We start from the raw sequence: 22,426 nt of genomic DNA on the forward strand, positions 1-22,426 counted from the left end.
AGAGTTCAACGCATGGCAGAGCTATGCATAACTGGCGGGCTACGCACTACTCCAGGGGAAGCCCTGGATACTGTGCTGGACCTCCTCCCCATAGATCTCATGGGAAAGAAAGTGGCAACACTTTCCGCACTCAGAATGAGAGAAGCCAGACTGTGGAAAGCGTCCGCGGTTTGGCACTCGGGAATCCTTACGAGACACCCGCAATTACCAGAGAGGACAGATTATTGTGTCCCTAGTGATCACCTCTCGACGCCTTTCCATGTATCAATCCCACTTAGGGAGGACTGGGAGATGGGCGAACCAGGACCCGCAAATGCGGTTCACTTCTACACTGATGGCACAAAGTTAGACGGCCGCGTGGGAGGCGGAGTCTACTGCAGCGAGCTGAACATCAGTCATTGCTTCAGGCTCCCGGACCACTGCAGTGTGTTCCAAGCGGAGGTTGTAGCCATCAAGGAGGCCATTTCCATCGTCTCCAAACTACTTCTAGACACGCACTTAGTGTGCGTTTTCTCCGACAGCCAAGCAGCTATTAAAGCTCTAGGCTTAGGCTCCCGGACCACTGCAGTGTGTTCCAAGCGGAGGTTGTAGCCATCAAGGAGGCCATTTCCATCGTCTCCAAACTACTTCTAGACACGCACTTAGTGTGCGTTTTCTCGGACAGCCAAGCAGCTATTAAAGCTCTAGGCTCAATATCGTCGAACTCAGCGACTGTAAATGACTGCCGCAGGTCTCTGCACGAGATCGCAGATCAGTTAGACCTCTTCCTTATATGGGTCCCAGGCCACAGGGACATCGAGGGGAACGACGCCGCCGACGAGCTAGCAAGGCAGGGTACTACAATTCCTCTCCTTATGGAGAGGGAGCAGGTAGCGATGCCTCTGGCTACGTGCAGGCTCCTCACGCACGAATTGTTCGAGCAAAATGCCAATAGGAGATGGCAGCAAACCGTTTCCTGTAAAATCTCAAGATTGATATGGCCATATCGATCGAAGAAGCGCTCAGCCGAGCTGTATAGGCTCAGCAGAGCACAGTGCTGTGCAGTTACTCGAGCCATTACGGGACACTGGCAGATTGGCACTCATGCCTCTAGACTGTCAATCCCTCATAACGACTTCTGCAGGAGCTTCTTCTGCCACTGCCCGGCCCTTGGAAATCGTCGTCTTCGTATTCTCGGGGCCGCTTTCCTCACAGACATTTCGGACCTGTCCGAAATCAAACCGGGGACCTTGTCCAGATTCATCCAAGCCTCCGGATGGGACTGCCCTTAATTTGCAACAGCCTGTTTCTCCACGGTTTTTAGGCACTGGGAAGGGGCACAGGCCCATGCGGCACCACAACGGACCTTCTACAGGTCCAAGTGAGCTTGGGAGGGTTTCATCACTCCCCCAGGCTACAGCCTGAACCTAACCTAACCTATACTCTCATTAATTCAATTTTATACAAATGTGATCTGAGCAGATTGGTAGTTGAGTGATAATAAGTAAATGGTTTTAAAGCTGTAATGGCCAGATGTCTTAAGTCTGATTGGTTGTTGAGTAATAAGGGATGAATTATGGATACACTGCTGTATATTGGTTCAAATATTATAATTACATTTGCGGTCTTATATAACCGTCAACATGAAAAAATTATATAAACAGAACAAAATGCATAGAATTTTTGTTTATATGCTGATCACTTCCTATATAAGAACTGTAAGTTACTGAGATAGGTTAGTTCACTTTTACTTCGAAATGAGGACATTTCATTGCGAATTGTGTTATTTAAAAACATCTTTTAGTTCCCGCAATGAACTGAAAAAACACACCTTAAAAATCCACAACTTTAGTTATTCAAATCAAAATCATCATTTTATCGATGTTACTTATGTCCAGGAACTGAACTGTTTTGGTTGAGAATTGACTTCAATATGCATATTTTATTTAAGCATAACATGGAATTAAAGCGAAAAATATAAAATAAATATTCAAAAATGAAATAATCTGTGCGTTTTTAAATATAAATACCTTTACATAAATTTACCAACTAAGTATAATATGATGTGAAAATGACTCAATAAATTCATTCAAAAGCATCAGTATTCTACCTGAAATCCACTTATTCTTTTTGTGTAATCCTCACTTGGAAGAAACCTGTTTCAAACGAATCCTATGATTCTCTTGTAATAAGAGGAAGTGAAATTCAACCAATCAAAAGTAAAACAGAAAACATTTAAAATAAATAGTGGTTAAATGTGTTATATTTATTATATACATATGTATATATTATTTTTAGAAAAATACATAAAATATTCTTATTATATAAATATGTATTCGTATTATTAAAATTTCGCCTCAGCTAATTTTACCGCAGCAATTAAGTCATCATCATCTTCATCCCGAAGTATTTCCTGGAGTTGAGATCTTTTATCATCATCCTGATTATCTACTAAATCGAAAATGTTGTCATCATCCGGGAAAATGTTTGATGGATTATCATTATTAGGCGTTGCATTCCTTGGGTCATCGTCGTCATCATCCCATTTAATGTCACTTAACCAGGTCAAGTTGTCCTCGAGATAGGTTTGGGTCTTAATCCCAAAAATCAAGGACAGGTCTACGGAGCTCGGCTGAGAGTCCAGATTTATGGTTGATTCCGGTTGGGAATCGATAAAAATGATTTCGATGTCATCGTTGTTGAAAGATTACTAGTTTATGTACTAGCTGTTAGCTGTGAGTAGTTATTATATAGGTACTTTGCTATGGGACAGTGTTAGGTACACAAAGGAGGAATATAAATTATAGAGAATGTAGAAAGGTTCAAGGGCATCGAAACCGTTTTTCAGGAAACTAAACTATCACATTAGATTCATTGCAAAGGGATGACCCACCTGTTTGAGGGTTGTTTGAATCGCAACACGGGACCAGTCGTAAAAACAGGTTCATTGACAGTAAGAGGGAGGAGAGAGAATATAAATGAGCGAAGGATCGATTTGAGAGTATTTTACATGGAAAATTTAACTATAGAAAAACATTGGTTGGAAAACTGGGTTTCTAGATGTCCGTATAGAGGGTTGAATGGTAAGAGAACACAAATTAATGGAGATATATACAGGAGCACACAAAGAATAAAATTATAATAGGAAGACATAAAAATTAATTAATGCTACTTATAGTAAATAAACGGCCGTCCCTTATCCTTACTACTTGGTGGCGCCACCTATCGGTGATAATGTGAACTAACTTCGATCTCAATCCTCTTTCTCAACCATGTAAAATCCTCTCAAATGGATCCTTCGCTCATTTATATTCTCTCTCCTCCCTCTTACTGTCAATGAACCTGTTTTTACGATTGCCTCCGTGTTGCGATTCAAACAACCCTCAAACAGGTAGGTCATCCCTTTGCAATGAATCTAATGTGATAGTTTAGAGGTATTTTTTAAGTGTTTCCTGAAAAACGGTTTCGATGCCCTTGAACCTTTCTACTTTCTCTATAATTTATATTCCTCCTTTGTGTACCTAACACTGTCCCATAGCAAAGTGCCTATATAATAACTACTTTGGAGGATCGTCGATATTCTTCCATAGTTAAGGTAGCTAATGTCTGTCTGCCTACGAAAATGTTAATGAGGCCATGCTGAAATGGACACTAGCTACACGCAAAATCTTCCTCTATCTGGACTGTTTATAAGAGAGACAAAGCGAAATATTCGCTGTAGCATTGTGGCAAGTCTAAGATGGTTAGATAAATTTAAAAAAATGTATTTGCTTCCCTTCACGTCCTTGAAGTTCATAACGGGATCAGACTGTTTTTGTAGGACGCGGGAGCAATGCCAATAAGACGCAGAGGGGCCAATTTGAGTCGACAAACGATCAACCATGCGAGCTATAAGAGTACGAATTTCAGGTGAACAAATCGAAGAAAACAATGCAGATGAGCGTGTGAACATGGCCTGAGATGAACGAAGTCCACAAAGGCAACTAGAACGGAGAGTATCGCGCAGATACATAGTCGACAGAGGTGGAGGAATTGACCAACAAAGCCAAAAATTTAATCAAGCATTTACATCATAATTATTTCTTCGATTAGCAGAACAAGGTTTGCCGGGTCACCTAGTATTATATATAAATATATTAAAGTTACTACATATTACATATAAAAACATAATGACAAACCTTAAAGTGCCCTGTAGATTATGTTCTAAAATGTTTCTTTATTTTCTTATGTTTTAAAATAATATTTTATCTTGTTTTATCTCGAATAATAATTAATTTTGGAATAAAAATAAGAACGAAGTTCACAATATTTAGAAGTAGTCTCAACGTCTCCGGCTTTCTTTCCAAGTCACGGACCAGTTCAGCTTCCTTCCTGGACCTGCGCTTCCTCCGGACTTGCGTCATAGCTGGAGCATTGACTCTGCCCGAAGGAAAAATGTTCATTTGGATGCGAACAGGGCAGCATATTCATATATGTATAAAGAAAGGATTCTTCTCACTTCAAACCACATTAGCCAACAGACGTTCAGAGAGCTGACAGGTCCACCATCCATTTTGGATGTACCCAAACCGCACGTTTGTCCTGTCCAATATTAATATTATCGAGCGCATCATTGGAGTCCTTAAAAGTCGTTTCCATTGCTTGCAACGCACTTTAAATTACCAACAAAAATTGTGCCCTGCACAACATTTGTAGAAGAGGTGATGTCTCAATCAAGGAAGATGTTCGACCATCTAGACACCGAAATAAGTGAAAATGAATTCGACGACACTGAAAATGGATCACATATATGTATATGTATGTATGTACGTAATAGTTCTGACCTTTTCATATTTTTCCTCCTTTATATCATTCAATTTTCTTTATATATATTAAAGCTATGTTTCATAATAAACTAATGGTAGGAAACTAATTATTTCGACAATTTATCCAAAATTTGGCAAAATTTGTCTAAATGTGCCTTTTGGCACTTTCTTCTTCCATTCTTTCTAAATTTTGCTAAATTTAGCTGGACATTGTCGAAAGATTGTTGAGAGATTGTTGAGATCAATTTCATACAGGTCACACAGCTTTGCCAATTCCCTAACCAATTGCTGTGCGTAGGGCCCTCTGCCTGTAGCTCGAGTTTCCAATTTGTTCTTGTCCAGCTCCTTGCGGATGTTCGTCTTCCAATCTGCTCAAACCTGAAATTGTAGAATTTCATATAGTAGTGTTCTACTTTTTTTAACAACACATACCTTTACCAACAAAATGCGTCCTTGATTGGCGGCCCAACAACATTGAGAGCGCCGCAAAGCTCTGCATACTCGGTCAACAACTCGGTCGCCCGAGCCAAGTCCGGGTTGTCTCTCATGATTAGTGTTGGGTAAACATTGCTCATTTTGGTGAACATGTTCACTTGTTCTTTTTTAGTAAGTGAGTCAATTCACTCATACTAACTTACTACTACTTACTCACTTGTTCACTTGCTCAGTTGTTCACTTGCTCACTTGCTCAGTTGCTCAATTGCTCACTTGCTCAGTTGCTGACTTGCTCAGTTGTTCACTATTCATGCACAGAACCCTAAGCCCCACAGACTTTTACACAAATAAAATACGTTACATTTCAATATTAATCAAACATTTATAACTAAAAAAAAAAATGTATATAACAAAAAAACAAACTTTTTATTTCCTTTCATAGGAATTCTTATACTAACATAAAAATAAGAAGATCCTTTCATAGGAATTCTTATACTAACATAAAAATAAGGAGATCCTTTCATAGGAATTCTTATACTAACTTAAAAAAAAGGAGATCCTTTCATAGGAATTCTTATACTTTTCGTTTTCTTCATTTTAGCGCTATAAGAGAAAAAAATGTTAATCAAGCAAACAAGCAATCAAGTACAAATTAGGTTGAACTCACTTCCGATTTACATGTTGTTATGCAAAAAAATTAAATTTTCAACGGTTGTTGACTTTAAAAGGGAGCGCCTTTCACGTATCGTTTCGCCTGCACTTGAAAATATGCGCTCGCCTGGCATTGAGGTGGCGACTAAGCAGAGGCGCATCAGCATATAGTTGTAGCGGGTATTGCGCTTTCCGCTGATTCCACCATACCAATGGATCATCATTTCGGCTGATGTACTCCTCAGCCAGGTACTTATCCATTTCTCTTATGGATGCTGCCGTATTGTTGGTGGGTTGGCTTACTTGCTGAAAAGTGGTATCAAATTCAGCCCATATTGTGTCCTCTTCTTGTTTTTTGTTGCTTATAGCTTCTTGTGGAGGTTCAGGGAGTGACCGTATCGTTTGATATCCGAGATTTAAATGCGCGTCCTTTGAACCTGGGATCCAGAACAGTGCTCTCCGCATACAAAATATTAGCCTCGAAATCGTTAAACCTGCCGTCCATCTCGTTTATGATTTCATTGATTACTTCGGCAACTAGGTTATTTTTAACTGTTGGATATATTTGAGCCATTTTTCTTTGAAGTAATCCAGTCAAAGCAATTATTTTTGACAATGTTACGTTTTTTTTAGCTGAGATCTCTTCTGTAACTTCATAAAATGGCTTTAATACGGGAAGCACTCCATCAATGACATCCCAGTCTTCTGGTGACAAAATTAAATCTGTCCTTGTTGACAGAGCTGCCACGACTGCCTCCTTCAGGAAAGACAGCCGTTCAAACATTTTGTACGTTGAGTTCCAACGTGTTGGCACATCCTGTGCTAGTTTGAGGTCAGCCAACTTAAGCAGCGCTTGCATATCTTTAAGCTTTTTAAGCCTGATGAGCTGCGATGAAAATATTCGCTTATAGCTTTAGCTTTTCTGCGCACACTGCTCATTTTATCTAGAGCTTTTTGGACAATTAGATTTAGGGTATGAGCAAAACACCGTATATGACTCCAATTGCCGGTTCTAATAGCAAGAGCAATGTTGTGTGCATTATCGGATGCTATTGCTGCGACTTTGTTTTTGAGATCCCATTCATTCACAATTTTTTCCAAAAAGCTGCACAGATTCGCAGCAGTGTGCGACGCTTCAAAGGCCTGACAAGCAATTGTATAGGAGGTCAGCATCGTTGATTCCTCATCGATAAAATGTACTGTGACAGCCAGATAACTTTCGTTGGTTATAGATGTCCAACCGTCTGTAGTTAAGCACACCGCTGTGGCCGCACGTAGTTCTTCTCGTGAATAAATTTTTTAAATTCTGGTTCTTCGACCAAGCGCAAGGCGTGATGACCCTTGGCGATCATCCGTACAAGTTGCAGATCAATCTGCTGCGCTTTGCTCGCTGGTACAGGCCTTTCAGCAAAGCTTGTTATTTTTGGTTGCGCACTTGGCACAAAAATCGGGCCATCGGTGTTTTGCCGGATAACGGGCTCCATAGACGCCGGGTGCTTAAATGGCGGCTTAAGTTGCTTTGAGATTTGCAACTCAAAATAGATTTGCAATACTTGCACTTGGCTTCCTGGCGTCAAACTTCCTCGAAATGGTTCCAAATCTCACTATACTTCCGAATAAGCGACATGGTGAATTTTTCAAAATTGTAAACAGCTTTGCCCGTAATATAAAAAGTGTGAAGTAAACGCAAATATGAGCAAAGCTGCCAGATCGCAAAATGCCCTTTGAGGAGCAAAATTGCGCAAAAAGTGAGTAGAGAACAAGTGAGTAAAAATGAACAATGTTCCAGTCCCACCTGAACGATAGGTGGCCAGGGCTGAGGGCGACGCGCCATCTAGCGGAAGTCCAGGGAGGCTCGATGGTGTATGGTGACATCGGGGGGAGCTGGACCCGTTACTGGGGATATAAGGAAGAGAATAGGATTAGATATATGTATTAGTAAGGGAAAAGGGGATAAATACTAGTGAAAATATTAGAAAACGTGGATTGGATTATAGAAATCGTGGAGCGTGGACGGAGTAACGTCGAAATTGGAAATTTTGTGCTTAAAACAGAAAGTTTGAAGTGAGTACAGAAAAGGCGGGCGATAAAATAGGTTGTAATGCAGAAAATTTTACAAACAGCCGGCAAGGAATATAGCCACCAGAACCGGGCCAGAAGGTTTCCTGGAGAGGGACACTGGAGTTCGAGAAAGTCGACTGCAGAGAAGAAGACTGCCCAACGGAACCTGAGTGAGTTCGTTCCAGTTGCGCGTGTGTGAGCCAAGTAGCGCGGGACGTGTGAAGGGGAGTGTGAAAGAGAACGATTTAGCTGCCAGGGCGATTCTAGCCACACCGCACGATCGTTGCATCGCCTTCCAGTGCGTGCCACACGTTTGGTCTCATTCACCAGGTAACAACCCCGAAACCCTATTCACACACACACACACGCGCACACGTATACTCGGACCTATATAAATTTAGGGCTGACCGGCCACGGCCAGCGATCGCCCACGTCGTTTGAACTTAAAGAAAAAAACATAATCCGCACTCCAAACACCGTTCCACATTAAATGTTATTTTGTTCCGTGTGTTGTCCTTTATTTAGTAATTAGTATTAGCTTAAACCGTTTAACGTACATTGAAAAAAATTTTGTAAAAACACCAACACCTTTCACGAACCTAAATCTGCGATCAGCTGTTCAGTGCCAGAAGATTAACCCTTAGTGGGTGACGCGGGGGTCCCATCAGTCCACCGTATTTGGTCGAGCGATTTGTGAAAAAAATATTGTTCATTGTTTATGTCCCGGGGACCCTTAACAAGAGCTCTTGGTAGGTTAAGTCTCCGTAGGGCCCGAGTTAAATTAACTCCCGTAAAACTGGATCCAGTCAACAACACATATTCCATTACGTATGGGTGAGGGTATCCCTGTTGGTTGAACGAAATTTCAGCAGTTATTTCCTTGTTTGCCTTTGTGTCGAACGTTTTGGTGTTTCTTAGTGGTTAGTGATAATTTTGAGTATAGCTATTTATTAATGAGAAAGATAAAATTGTCAATTTACGATTATTAAAGCTTGGATATATATTGAAGCATGATGCCTTAAATTTAAAATAGAGGGAGGACGCGTGGCGTAAGCCATGGATTAGGCCAGCCGTTACCGTTCCAGCAGAGGGTGGCCAAAATGAACGTTGTGTTTGGTCACAGGTAGGGCGGGCGCGCGAAGTGATAACATCCAAGCTTCACCCACTTGATAGCCGTCTGTTTATGATTTTCTTTGTTGTTGTTAGGTTGTTCTTAGTTTGATGTCCCGAGAAGTAGTATGTCTCCTTTTTTGTCTACATTTGGCGGGCAAGGAGAACTACCCAGCCCTGGGGTCGACAGCTAGCCGGCATTGCCCTCTGGGAAACAAGCCAAGTGTAACAAATGGCGCCCAATGTTATTTTCGAATTCGCATGCATCTGGACTGACGCAGGTTCGGGTGGTATTACAACAAATGTCACTCGTGCTGGTAAAGGCAGATGCGGGGAATGAAAAAAATAAATAAATGTTGTGGAGAAGACGACAGCTCGCGAAGTGCAGTTTAGCTGTCCCGGCAGAAGTCGCTGCTGCAGGCTTAAGGTGAGCGTAAAGCTGGTCCTTAATGGCGCGGGGTGATTGAGGCTAGGGATGGATAGACGGAGGCAGTTAACGGATATATAAAATTTGTGATAGGGACTTACGAATTACAGTTGAACATTTTGTCGCTATTCGATGTCGCAAGTGAACGTAAGTCACTGCCGTTCAACAAAAAAATGGACAGGGAGTTTGCGACGGACACATTGCCTGGTGGACTGTGATATCGAATAAATCTGTGATGGAATGTGATATTGGAATAAGTTAGAGTAAGTCATGTAGGTAAATGTTCATTGTAGTTTCGCACCTGTTTGTTTAAAACAAAGCCGCTTTCGTGTTTTTGAACCTGTTGTCTGTCTGCCGAGAGGTGGTGAGGAGTAGGTGGCCCGGGAGTCGTAAAGACAACCCGCGATGCATCTGTTGTCATGGCAGATCGGTATGATGGATGACAGGAACAAATCACAAGCAAAGTGAGCTCATGCACCGTGAGGCTTCTCGTTTATCGGCCATCGCTTAGAGCGATGACTAGAGTAGATGACAGGCCACACAAAGGTGGTGTTCGTAATTGTAGGATATCCGTAGGGCGACTGTCAAGTGGAGCGCAGAAACTGGAGCGGTTGCTGGTCCCGGATAGTCACGTGTCCCCCTCTTAATGAATCTTGTAAGAAGAAGAAGAACTGTTAGGAATTTTTGTTGTTAGGTTTTGTGTTGTGTTGAATGTGTTTGAAGTTTGAGTGTCTTAGGTGTCGATCGAATATACATGTATGTTATTATTTATTTATTCAAATATTTAATTGCATATATCTCGTTAACGGCGCTAGTTGGCGCAATATTTATATCGGTATTTATTTATTTATTTATCGGAGTATTTATTGGTCCGAAGCGTGGTGTTATTTATTCTTACTAGTTATTTCTTTGGGTATTTATTTCTTTATTTATATATATTATCGTAGTTTAGGAGTTTCCCTTTTTTTTTGTAATATTGGTGTTGCTCGGTGCAGATGCCACAAGAAGGGGTAGTCGACAGTATCATACGCGATCACGCGTAAACAAAACAGGGGACCAGATAGGAGAAGTGTCAGGGGCGATGTTTGATCAAGATCGGGAGGAACTTGGAGCTGTGGGTGGGTTGCCAAGAACACCGGTCCAGGCCAGGTCAGAAGAATGGCCAATGTCCGATCCTACACCCACGCTTGCTTCCGAACTGGCATCAGCGCGACCTCGCTGACGTTCGCATTCGGCCCGCGACCATAGTTTGTGGCTTTGGGTGCTCCTCGCCACGAAGATCGAGCCTTCCTCTTCAGATGTGCCTCTATTTCCACGCACTCATCCCGCAGTTGGTCTAAGGAATAAACCCGTAAGCCGTAGACGAAACTCGCTATCTCATCTGTGAGTGCCTTTTTGACGATTTTTACCATCTCCTTTTCAGGTGGTGGCATCTCCAACCTCGACGCGAGCTTTCTCATGACATGGAAAAAGTCTTCCACACTCTCGTTTGACCGCTGCATTCTTTCTCGCAGTTCTCTCATGCGGTCGAACTCGGACGCCGTGCCTCGGAAACGAGCAATTAAGTCGCCCCTTAGTTCCTGCCAAACACCACCGCCATGATCACGGATGTACTGCCAGTACCATTCCCGCGCGTTTCCTGTAACCAGGTGATGAAATCCCTTTAGAACTTCATCCCACGGACAGCGGCATTGGGCTTGTAGGAATTCAATTCGGAACACAAAATCCTCGACTGTCATTTTGTTGCTGTCTCCGTCGAACGTCACGTCCCATTTTTCGACTCGGCCCCACCGTGGCCAAGGTCTATAACCCGGGGGATTTGGATGCGGATCTTCTCGAGGAATCCCACCAGCTCTCCTACCCTCGCCACGACCCTGACCCGAGTGTCTGAGTGCTATCGGGTTTCGCCAATTTCACGCTTGATGCCCACCCCGTTGATGCTGCTCACTAGATGCGGTCGGTCCTCCTCCTGAAGACGGTTCAGGACCAATACCACCTCGAGGTCGATTGGCGATGAAGAGGCAGAGGTCATTGAGGAAGCGCAAGTGACACAGCGAGTTCCACAGAAGTTGATTTGCTGGAACTGCGGGCAGACCGATCATGGCTTTAGGGACTGTATGGCATCGGAGAGGCGAATTTTCTGCTACCGGTGTGGAAAGCCCGATGCATATTGTCCAACCTGTCCGAATTGCGCGGGAAACGTGAAGAGGGGTGCGATCCAAGCAGGCGAATCACGCTCACAGAAGGGGCCTGCGCAGAGAAAGTAGATGAAAATAAAAATGAGTTAGATAGACGTAAATTGCATGCTAGGTTAAGGAACTTATCATATGAAGAGCGCTTAAGAAATTATTTAGAAACCAGAAATAGAATATTTTCTGAACTACGAGTGGATGGTATGCGAGCACTGTCGGTGCGGGTAAGAAAGGCGAGATCCCGTTTTAAGCAAAGGCGAGCTATGAGGAGGCAGGTGATTGCTTCAGTAAAGCGTTGGTGCAAGAAAGACCCGAGAGTTTTCGCAGAAATCTCGATAATGGGCGAGTCCGTGCGAGGCCTGTTGGATTCAGGCGCTACACACAGCATGCTAGGGTGTAATGGTCAGGAATTCCTGGAGAAGCTGGGCGTGGAGGCTCGTCGATATTCTTCTATAGTGAAGGTAGCGAATGGGGAAGATCGCGCAATCGTTGGCCGAGTAGAATTACCGGTGAAATACAAGGGAGAGGTAAAAAGATTAACGTTTTTCGTATGCTCTTTCTTGGAACAGGAAATTTACTTGGGGGTAGACTTTTGGCGGGTATTCTCATTGGCTCCTGAGGTGATTGGAGAAGGTCCAGTGAGGGCATCTCACAGATTAGTGGAAGAAGTGCTGGCTGATCAAGTCGCTCACTATGTGGAAGGCCCGGAGAAGGAGATAGTGCAGGAAGAATGGGAGTTGTCAGAAGAGCAAAGGGCAGCCTTGGATCAGGTGAAGGCAGAGTTTCTGACTTTCGAAGCCGTAGACCTGGGGAGGACGTCGAGAGAGACTCACAAAATTCAGTTGGTGGAGAAGGCCGAGCCTGTGAAGGATCGACATTACCCACTGTCGCCAGCGATGCAGGAAGTGGTGTGTGGTGAGGTGGACAAAATGTTGGCTTTGGGAGTCATCGAGTACAGTGATAGTCCGTGGAGCAACCGTACCACCGTGGTGCGAAGGCCGGGCAAAAATCGTTTTTGCCTCGATGCCCGAAAGCTCAACAAAGTAACCATCAAGGACGCTTACCCACTTCCTAGCATCGAGGGGATCTTGTCGCGTCTCGATCAGACGATATATATCTCCAGCGTCGACTTAAAATTCGCTTTTTGGCAAATCGAGCTGGACGAGCAGAGTCGACCATATACGGCGTTCACAGTGCCGGGACGGCCTCTGTACCAGTTCCGTATGATGCCCTTTGGCCTCTGCAACGCCGCACAACGCCTATGTAGACTGGTCGATAAGGTGATTCCGGTTGAGATGCGTTCAAACGTCTATGCGTATCTCGACGACTTGCTGATTATAGCTGAGGACTTCCAAACGCACGTGAAGATTCTGCGACAGGTTGCCGAGCGTCTACGAGAAGCAAATTTAACGATAGGGCTGAGCAAATCTCATTTTTGCTATAAAAACATTAAATACCTGGGATTTATAGTGGGAGGAGGAGCGCTGAAGATGGATCCGGATCGTGTGTCGGCCATTTTGCGCATTCCCGAGCCGCGATCTGTTCGAGAATTGCGTATTTTCCTGGGAACTGCGGGCTGGTACCGGCGCTTTATGAAAAACTATGCTGAGATGGCCGGTCCGCTCACAGACGCCCTGAAAAAGTCGGGAAATGGAAAGTTTAAATTGACGGAGGAGGCAAAACGAGCCATGGGGGAGCTAAAAGCTGCACTCACCTCGGCACCAGTCCTGGTACACGCGGATTTCAAGCGGCACTTCTACATACAGTGCGACGCCTCACATTATGGAGTAGGAGCCGTACTCTTCCAAAGGGATGACGAGCAGAACGAGAGGCCCATAGCGTTTTTCTCTGCCAAACTGAATTGCCACCAAAAAAACTACTCGGTGACAGAGAAGGAGTGTCTGGCAGCCCTCATGGCGATCCTTAAGTTCCGTCCTTACGTAGAGCTTATGCCGTTTACAGTCATAACTGACCACGCCAGTCTCAAATGGCTCATGACCATGAAGAACCTGGATGGTCGCTTAGCTCGTTGGTCCCTTCAACTGCAGGCCTTCGATTTCGGCATAGAACACCGGAAAGGAGCGGACAATGTAGTGGCAGATACATTGTCACGCAGTATTGAAGAGCTGGAAGTGGATCCGAGTAGTATCCTGGGTTTTGAAACGGTGGAGTTTGAATCTGGAGAATATCAGGAGTTAAGGAAGGAAATAACAGAGAACCAAGACCGCTTACCTGATCTTCAGATTGTTGACGGCATGATATTCAAGCGCATGCGCTTTGAACGATTGGATGATCAACTGGAGGGCGCCGTCTGGAAATTGTGGGTTCCGAGTTCGCTGACGGCCGCGTTGATAGACAAAGCACATTCGGAAGAGAAGACAGCGCACGGAGGAATCGCGAAAACCTTACACTTATTGCGTAGGCAGTTTTACTGGCCGAACATGGCGATAGAGGTGCGGGATTATATCCGACGGTGCACCGTGTGCAAGGAGTCGAAAGCGCCGAATTATCGGATGCAGGTCGGGATGGGGCAAGAAGTGGTCACTGAGCGCCCGTTCCAAAAACTTTATATTGATTTTTTGGGCAAATATCCGCGGTCAAAGAACGGTCAGGCGTGGATATTTATTGTAGTTGACCAGTTCTCTAAGTTCACATTCCTAAAGACCATGACCAAGGCCACAGCAAAGGAAGTTGTAAGATTCCTCGTTCACGAGGTGTTTTACAAGTTTGGAGTGCCGGAGATGATTCACTCGGACAATGGGGCTCAGTTCGTCTCGAAAACTTTTAAGGAGATGACCGATGCATTCGGAGTCACTCATATGAGGACGCCAGTGTATTCTCCGCAGAGTAACGCAGCCGAACGCGTGAATCGCACAGTACTCAGCGCGATTCGGGCGTATCTGGAAGACGATCACCGGGACTGGGATGTGCATCTGCCGGAGATAGAACTGGCTATTAGGAACTCGGTTCACGAGGCAACAGGCGTAACACCATTCTTTGCAGTCTTCGGGCACCAAATGTATTTGCATGGGTCATGCTACAAGCTGGCAAAGCGACTGCGGTCAATCGGCGAGCATGACATATCGCTGCTGGAGGGTCAGGACAAGCGACAACTCATCCAAGAGAGGATTCGCGCTAGTTTACATCAGGCATACGAGCGTAGTAGGGTAAGATACAACCAGCGAGCTCGGGTGTTTTACGCGAGGCCGGGACAAGAGGTATTCCGCCGAAATTTTGTCCTTAGTGACTTTGGAAAAGGCTTTAATGCCAAGTTCGCGCGCAAATTCATCCGATGCCGGGTAGTGAAGCCAGTAGGAGAGAACGCGTATGCTCTGGAGGACCTTAACGGCCGTCCCATAGGAGTGTACCACGCCAAAGACCTGAGAATGTAGAGAGGTGTGGGTGTGGCCTACGTTGGGCGCGGCAGAAGAATGGAGGGCACGCCGGCGTGTGCTCAATAGTGTTCCGGAATCCGGTGGGCATGCCCACGCGTATGTTGTCCCTCCTGGGACTGACGACATACTCGTGGTGGTGTTCCAGTCCCACCTGAACGATAGGTGGCCAGGGCTGAGGGCGACGCGCCATCTAGCGGAAGTCCAGGGAGGCTCGATGGTGTATGGTGACATCGGGGGGAGCTGGAGCCGTTACTGGGGATATAAGGAAGAGAATAGGATTAGATATATGTATTAGTAAGGGAAAAAGGGATAAATAGGAGTGAAAATATTAGAAAACGTGGATTGGATTATAGAAATCGTGGAGCGTGGACGGAGTAACGTCGAAATTGGAAATTTTGTGCTTAAAACAGAAAGTTTGAAGTGAGTACAGAAAAGGCGGGCGATAAAATAGGTTGTAATGCAGAAAATTTTACAAACAGCCGGCAAGGAATATAGCCACCAGAACCGGGCCAGAAGGTTTCCTGGAGAGGGACACTGGAGTTCAAGAAAGTCGACTGCAGAGAAGAAGACTGCCCAACGGAACCTGAGTGAGTTCGTTCCAGTTGCGCGTGTGTGAGCCAAGTAGCGCGGGACGTGTGAAGGGGGAGGGTGAAAGAGAACGATTTAGCTGCCAGGGCGATTCTAGCCACACCGCACGATCGTTGCATCGCCTTCCAGTGCGTGCCACACGTTTGGTCTCATTCACCAGGTAACGACCCCGAAACCCTATTCACACACACACACACGCGCACACGTATACTCGGACCTATATAAATTTAGGGCTGACCGGCCACGGCCAGCGATCGCCCACGTCGTTTGAACTTAAAGAAAAAAAACATAATCCGCACTCCAAACACCGTTCCACATTAAATGTCATTTTGTTCCGTGTGTTGTCCTTTATTTAGTAATTAGTATTAGCTTAAACCGTTTAACGTACATTGAAAAAAATTTTGTAAAAACACCAACACCTTTCACGAACCTAAATCTGCGATCAGCTGTTCAGTGCCAGAAGATTAACCCTTAGTGGGTGACGCGGGGGTCCCATCAGTCCACCGTATTTGGTCGAGCGATTTGTGAAAAAAATATTGTTCATTGTTTATGTCCCGGGGACCCTTAACAAGAGCTCTTGGTAGGTTAAGTCTCCGTAGGGGCCCGAGTTAAATTAACTCCCGTAAAACTGGATCCAGTCAACTACACATATTCCATTACGTATGGGTGAGGGTATCCCTGTTGGTTGAACGAAATTTCAGCAGTTATTTCCTTGTTTGCCTTTGTGTCGAACGTTTTGGTGTTTCTTAGTGGTTAGTGATAATTTTGAGTATAGCTATTTATTAATGAGAAAGATAAAATTGTCAATTTACGATTATTAAAGCTTGGATATATATTGAAGCATGATGCCTTAAATTTAAAATAGAGGGAGGACGCGTGGCGTAAGCCATGGATTAGGCCAGCCGTTACCGTTCCAGCAGAGGGTGGCCAAAATGAACGTTGTGTTTGGTCGCAGGTAGGGCGGGCGCGCGAAGTGATAACACCCAAGCTTCACCCACTTGATAGCCGTCTGTTTATGATTTTCTTTGTTGTTGTTAGGTTGTTGTTAGTTTTGATGTCCCGAGAAGTAGTATGTCTCCTTTTTTGTCTACATTTGGCGGGCAAGAGGAACTACCCAGCCCTGGGGTCGACAGCTAGCCGGCATTGCCCTCTGGGAAACAAGCCAAGTGTAACAAATGGCGCCCAATGTTATTTTCGAATTCGCATGCATCTGGACTGACGCAGGTTCGGGTGGTATTACAACAAATGTCACTCGTGCTGGTAAAGGCAGATGCGGGGAATGAAAAAAATAAATAAATGTTGTGGAGAAGACGACAGCTCGCGAAGTGCAGTTTAGCTGTCCCGGCAGAAGTCGCTGCTGCAGGCTTAAGGTGAGCGTAAAGCTGGTCCTTAATGGCGCGGGGTGATTGAGGCTAGGGATGGATAGACGGAGGCAGTTAACGGATATATAAAATTTGTGATAGGGACTTACGAATTACAGTTGAACATTTTGTCGCTATTCGATGTCGCAAGTGAACGTAAGTCACTGCCGTTCAACAAAAAAATGGACAGGGAGTTTGCGACGGACACATTGCCTGGTGGACTGTGATATCGAATAAATCTGTGATGGAATGTGATATTGGAATAAGTTAGAGTAAGTCAAGTAGGTAAATGTTCATTGTAGTTTCGCACCTGTTTGTTTAAAACAAAGCCGCTTTCGTGTTTTTGAACCTGTTGTCTGTCTGCCGAGAGGTGGTGAGGAGTAGGTGGCCCGGGAGTCGTAAAGACAACCCGCGATGCATCTGTTGTCATGGCAGATCGGTATGATGGATGACAGGAACAAATCACAAGCAAAGTGAGCTCATGCACCGTGAGGCTTCTCGTTTATCGGCCATCGCTTAGAGCGATGACTAGAGTAGATGACAGGCCACACAAAGGTGGTGTTCGTAATTGTAGGATATCCGTAGGGCGACTGTCAAGTGGAGCGCAGAAACTGGAGCGGTTGCTGGTCCCGGCTAGTCACGTGTCCCCCTCTTAATGAATCTTGTAAGAAGAAGAAGAACTGTTAGGAATTTTTGTTGTTAGGTTTTGTGTTGTGTTGAATGTGTTTGAAGTTTGAGTGTCTTAGGTGTCGATCGAATATACATGTATGTTATTATTTATTTATTCAAATATTTAATTGCATATATCTCGTTAACGGCGCTAGTTGGCGCAATATTTATATCGGTATTTATTTATTTATTTATCGGAGTATTTATTGGTCCGAAGCGTGGTGTTATTTATTCTTACTAGTTATTTCTTTGGGTATTTATTTCTTTATTTATATATATTATCGTAGTTTAGGAGTTTCCCTTTTTTTTTTTGTAATATTGGTGTTGCTCGGTGCATATGCCACAAGAAGGGGGTAGTCGACAGTATCATACGCGATCACGCGTACACAAAACAGGGGACCAGATAGGAGAAGTGTCAGGGGCGATGTTTGATCAAGATCGGGAGGAACTTGGAGCTGTGGGTGGGTTGCCAAGAACACCGGTCCAGGCCAGGTCAGAAGAATGGCCAATGTCCGATCCTACACCCACGCTTGCTTCCGAACTGGCATCAGCGCGACCTCGCTGACGTTCGCATTCGGCCCGCGACCATAGTTTGTGGCTTTGGGTGCTCCTCGCCACGAAGATCGAGCCTTCCTCTTCAGATGTGCCTCTATTTCCACGCACTCATCCCGCAGTTGGTCTAAGGAATAAACCCGTAAGCCGTAGACGAAACTCGCTATCTCATCTGTGAGTGCCTTTTTGACGATTTTTACCATCTCCTTTTCAGGTGGTGGCATCTCCAACCTCGACGCGAGCTTTCTCATGACATGGAAAAAGTCTTCCACACTCTCGTTTGACCGCTGCATTCTTTCTCGCAGTTCTCTCATGCGGTCGAACTCGGACGCCGTGCCTCGGAAACGAGCAATTAAGTCGCCCCTTAGTTCCTGCCAAACACCACCGCCATGATCACGGATGTACTGCCAGTACCATTCCCGCGCGTTTCCTGTAACCAGGTGATGAAATCCCTTTAGAACTTCATCCCACGGACAGCGGCATTGGGCTTGTAGGAATTCAATTCGGAACACAAAATCCTCGACTGTCATTTTGTTGCTGTCTCCGTCGAACGTCACGTCCCATTTTTCGACTCGGCCCCACCGTGGCCAAGGTCTATAACCCGGGGGATTTGGATGCGGATCTTCTCGAGGAATCCCACCAGCTCTCCTACCCTCGCCACGACCCTGACCCGAGTGTCTGAGTGCTATCGGGTTTCGCCAATTTCACGCTTGATGCCCACCCCGTTGATGCTGCTCACTAGATGCGGTCGGTCCTCCTCCTGAAGACGGTTCAGGACCAATACCACCTCGAGGTCGATTGGCGATGAAGAGGCAGAGGTCATTGAGGAAGCGCAAGTGACACAGCGAGTTCCACAGAAGTTGATTTGCTGGAACTGCGGGCAGACCGATCATGGCTTTAGGGACTGTATGGCATCGGAGAGGCGAATTTTCTGCTACCGGTGTGGAAAGCCCGATGCATATTGTCCAACCTGTCCGAATTGCGCGGGAAACGTGAAGAGGGGTGCGATCCAAGCAGGCGAATCACGCTCACAGAAGGGGCCTGCGCAGAGAAAGTTGATGAAAATAAAAATGAGTTAGATAGACGTAAATTGCATGCTAGGTTAAGGAACTTATCATATGAAGAGCGCTTAAGAAATTATTTAGAAACCAGAAATAGAATATTTTCTGAACTACGAGTGGATGGTAGCGAGCACTGTCGGTGCGGGTAAGAAAGGCGAGATCCCGTTTTAAGCAAATGCGAGCTATGAGGAGGCAGGTGATTGCTTCAGTAAAGCGTTGGTGCAAGAAAGACCCGAGAGTTTTCGCAGAAATCTCGATAATGGGCGAGTCCGTGCGAGGCCTGTTGGATTCAGGCGCTACACACAGCATGCTAGGGTGTAATGGTCAGGAATTCCTGGAGAAGCTGGGCGTGGAGGCTCGTCGATATTCTTCTATAGTGAAGGTAGCGAATGGGGAAGATCGCGCAATCGTTGGCCGAGTAGAATTACCGGTGAAATACAAGGGAGAGGTAAAAAGATTAACGTTTTTCGTATGCTCTTTCTTGGAACAGGAAATTTACTTGGGGGTAGACTTTTGGCGGGTATTCTCATTGGCTCCTGAGGTGATTGGAGAAGGTCCAGTAGGGGCATCTCACAGATTAGTGGAAGAAGTGCTGGCTGATCAAGTCGCTCACTATGTGGAAGGCCCGGAGAAGGAGATAGTGCAGGAAGAATGGGAGTTGTCAGAAGAGCAAAGGGCAGCCTTGGATCAGGTGAAGGCAGAGTTTCTGACTTTCGAAGCCGTAGGCCTGGGGAGGACGTCGAGAGAGACTCACAAAATTCAGTTGGTGGAGAAGGCCGAGCCTGTGAAGGATCGACATTACCCACTGACAAAATGTTGGCTTTGGGAGTCATCGAGTACAGTGATAGTCCGTGGAGCAACCGTACCCCCGTGGTGCGAAGGCCGGGCAAAAATCGTTTTTGCCTCGATGCCCGAAAGCTCAACAAAGTAACCATCAAGGACGCTTACCCACTTCCTAGCATCGAGGGGATCTTGTCGCGTCTCGATCAGACGATATATATCTCCAGCGTCGACTTAAAATTCGCTTTTTGGCAAATCGAGCTGGACGAGCAGAGTCGACCATATACGGCGTTCACGGTGCCGGGACGGCCTCTGTACCAGTTCCGTATGATGCCCTTTGGCCTCTGCAACGCCGCACAACGCCTATGTAGACTGGTCGATAAGGTGATTCCGGTTGAGATGCGTTCAAACGTCTATGCGTTTCTCGACGACTTGCTGATTATAGCTGAGGACTTCCAAACGCACGTGAAGATTCTGCGACAGGTTGCCGAGCGTCTACGAGAAGCAAATTTAACGATAGGGCTGAGCAAATCTCATTTTTGCTATAAAAACATTAAATACCTGGGATTTATAGTGGGAGGAGGAGCGCTGAAGATGGATCCGGATCGTGTGTCGGCCATTTTGCGCATTCCCGAGCCGCGATCTGTTCGAGAATTGCGTAGTTTCCTGGGAACTGCGGGCTGGTACCGGCGCTTTATGAAAAACTATGCTGAGATGGCCGGTCCGCTCACAGACGCCCTGAAAAAGTCGGGAAATGGAAAGTTTAAATTGACGGAGGAGGCAAAACGAGCCATGGGGGAGCTAAAAGCTGCACTCACCTCGGCACCAGTCCTGGTACACGCGGATTTCAAGCGGCACTTCTACATACAGTGCGACGCCTCACATTATGGAGTAGGAGCCGTACTCTTCCAAAGGGATGACGAGCAGAACGAGAGGCCCATAGCGTTTTTCTCTGCCAAACTGAATTGCCACCAAAAAAACTACTCGGTGACAGAGAAGGAGTGTCTGGCAGCCCTCATGGCGATCCTTAAGTTCCGTCCTTACGTAGAGCTTATGCCGTTTACAGTCATAACTGACCACGCCAGTCTCAAATGGCTCATGACCATGAAGAACCTGGATGGTCGCTTAGCTCGTTGGTCCCTTCAACTGCAGGCCTTCGATTTCGGCATAGAACACCGGAAAGGAGCGGACAATGTAGTGGCAGATACATTGTCACGCAGTATTGAAGAGCTGGAAGTGGATCCGAGTAGTATCCTGGGTTTTGAAACGGTGGAGTTTGAATCTGGAGAATATCAGGAGTTAAGGAAGGAAATAACAGAGAACCAAGACCGCTTACCTGATCTTCAGATTGTTGACGGCATGATATTCAAGCGCATGCGCTTTGAACGATTGGATGATCAACTGGAGGGCGCCGTCTGGAAATTGTGGGTTCCGAGTTCGCTGACGGCCGCGTTGATAGACAAAGCACATTCGGAAGAGAAGACAGCGCACGGAGGAATCGCGAAAACCTTACACTTATTGCGTAGGCTGTTTTACTGGCCGAACATGGCGATAGAGGTGCGGGATTATATCCGACGGTGCACCGTGTGCAAGGAGTCGAAAGCGCCGAATTATCGGATGCAGGTCGGGATGGGGCAAGAAGTGGTCACTGAGCGCCCGTTCCAAAAACTTTATATTGATTTTTTGGGCAAATATCCGCGGTCAAAGAACGGTCAGGCGTGGATATTTATTGTAGTTGACCAGTTCTCTAAGTTCACATTCCTAAAGACCATGACCAAGGCCACAGCAAAGGAAGTTGTAAGATTCCTCGTTCACGAGGTGTTTTACAAGTTTGGAGTGCCGGAGATGATTCACTCGGACAATGGGGCTCAGTTCGTCTCGAAAACTTTTAAGGAGATGACCGATGCATTCGGAGTCACTCATATGAGGCCGCCAGTGTATTCTCCGCAGAGTAACGCAGCCGATCGCGTGAATCGCCGAACGCGAATCAGCGCGATTCGGGCGTATCTGGAAGACGATCACCGGGACTGGGATGTGCATCTGCCGGAGATAGAACTGGCTATTAGGAACTCGGTTCACGAGGCAACAGGCGTAACACCATTCTTTGCAGTCTTCGGGCAGCAAATGTATTTGCATGGGTCATGCTACAAGCTGGCAAAGCGACTGCGGTCAATCGGCGAGCATGACATATCGCTGCTGGAGGGTCAGGACAAGCGACAACTCATCCAAGAGAGGATTCGCGCTAGTTTACATCAGGCATACGAGCGTAGTAGAGCGTAAGATACAACCAGCGAGCTCGGGTGTTTTACGCGAGGCCGGGACAAGAGGTATTCCGCCGAAATTTTGTCCTTAGTGACTTT

The 22,426-nt window shown here is 45.7% G+C and overlaps 2 long non-coding RNA genes across 3 annotated transcripts; both read right to left on the bottom strand.

Annotated features, from left to right (window-relative positions):
* Positions 1 to 13,023: 13,023 nt before the first annotated feature.
* LOC117191339 lies at positions 13,024 to 13,462 on the bottom strand. Of its 2 annotated transcripts, none has more exons than XR_004474009.1 (3): positions 13,425 to 13,462; positions 13,118 to 13,294; positions 13,024 to 13,051 (listed from the first exon to the last, which is right to left on the bottom strand). It is a non-coding gene; the product is annotated as an uncharacterized LOC117191339 (long non-coding RNA). The 2 variants fall into 2 exon arrangements; XR_004474008.1 differs by lacking the exon at positions 13,425 to 13,462 and adding an exon at positions 13,375 to 13,412.
* A 6,128-nt stretch (positions 13,463 to 19,590) lies between these two features.
* On the bottom strand, positions 19,591 to 19,817 carry LOC117191345. Its single transcript, XR_004474014.1, has 2 exons — positions 19,786 to 19,817; positions 19,591 to 19,657 (listed from the first exon to the last, which is right to left on the bottom strand). It is a non-coding gene; the product is annotated as an uncharacterized LOC117191345 (long non-coding RNA).
* Positions 19,818 to 22,426: the final 2,609 nt, after the last annotated feature.

Source organism: Drosophila miranda (genome assembly GCF_003369915.1).
Source record: "Drosophila miranda strain MSH22 chromosome Y unlocalized genomic scaffold, D.miranda_PacBio2.1 Contig_Y1_pilon, whole genome shotgun sequence".
Classification (NCBI taxonomy): domain Eukaryota; kingdom Metazoa; phylum Arthropoda; class Insecta; order Diptera; family Drosophilidae; genus Drosophila; species Drosophila miranda.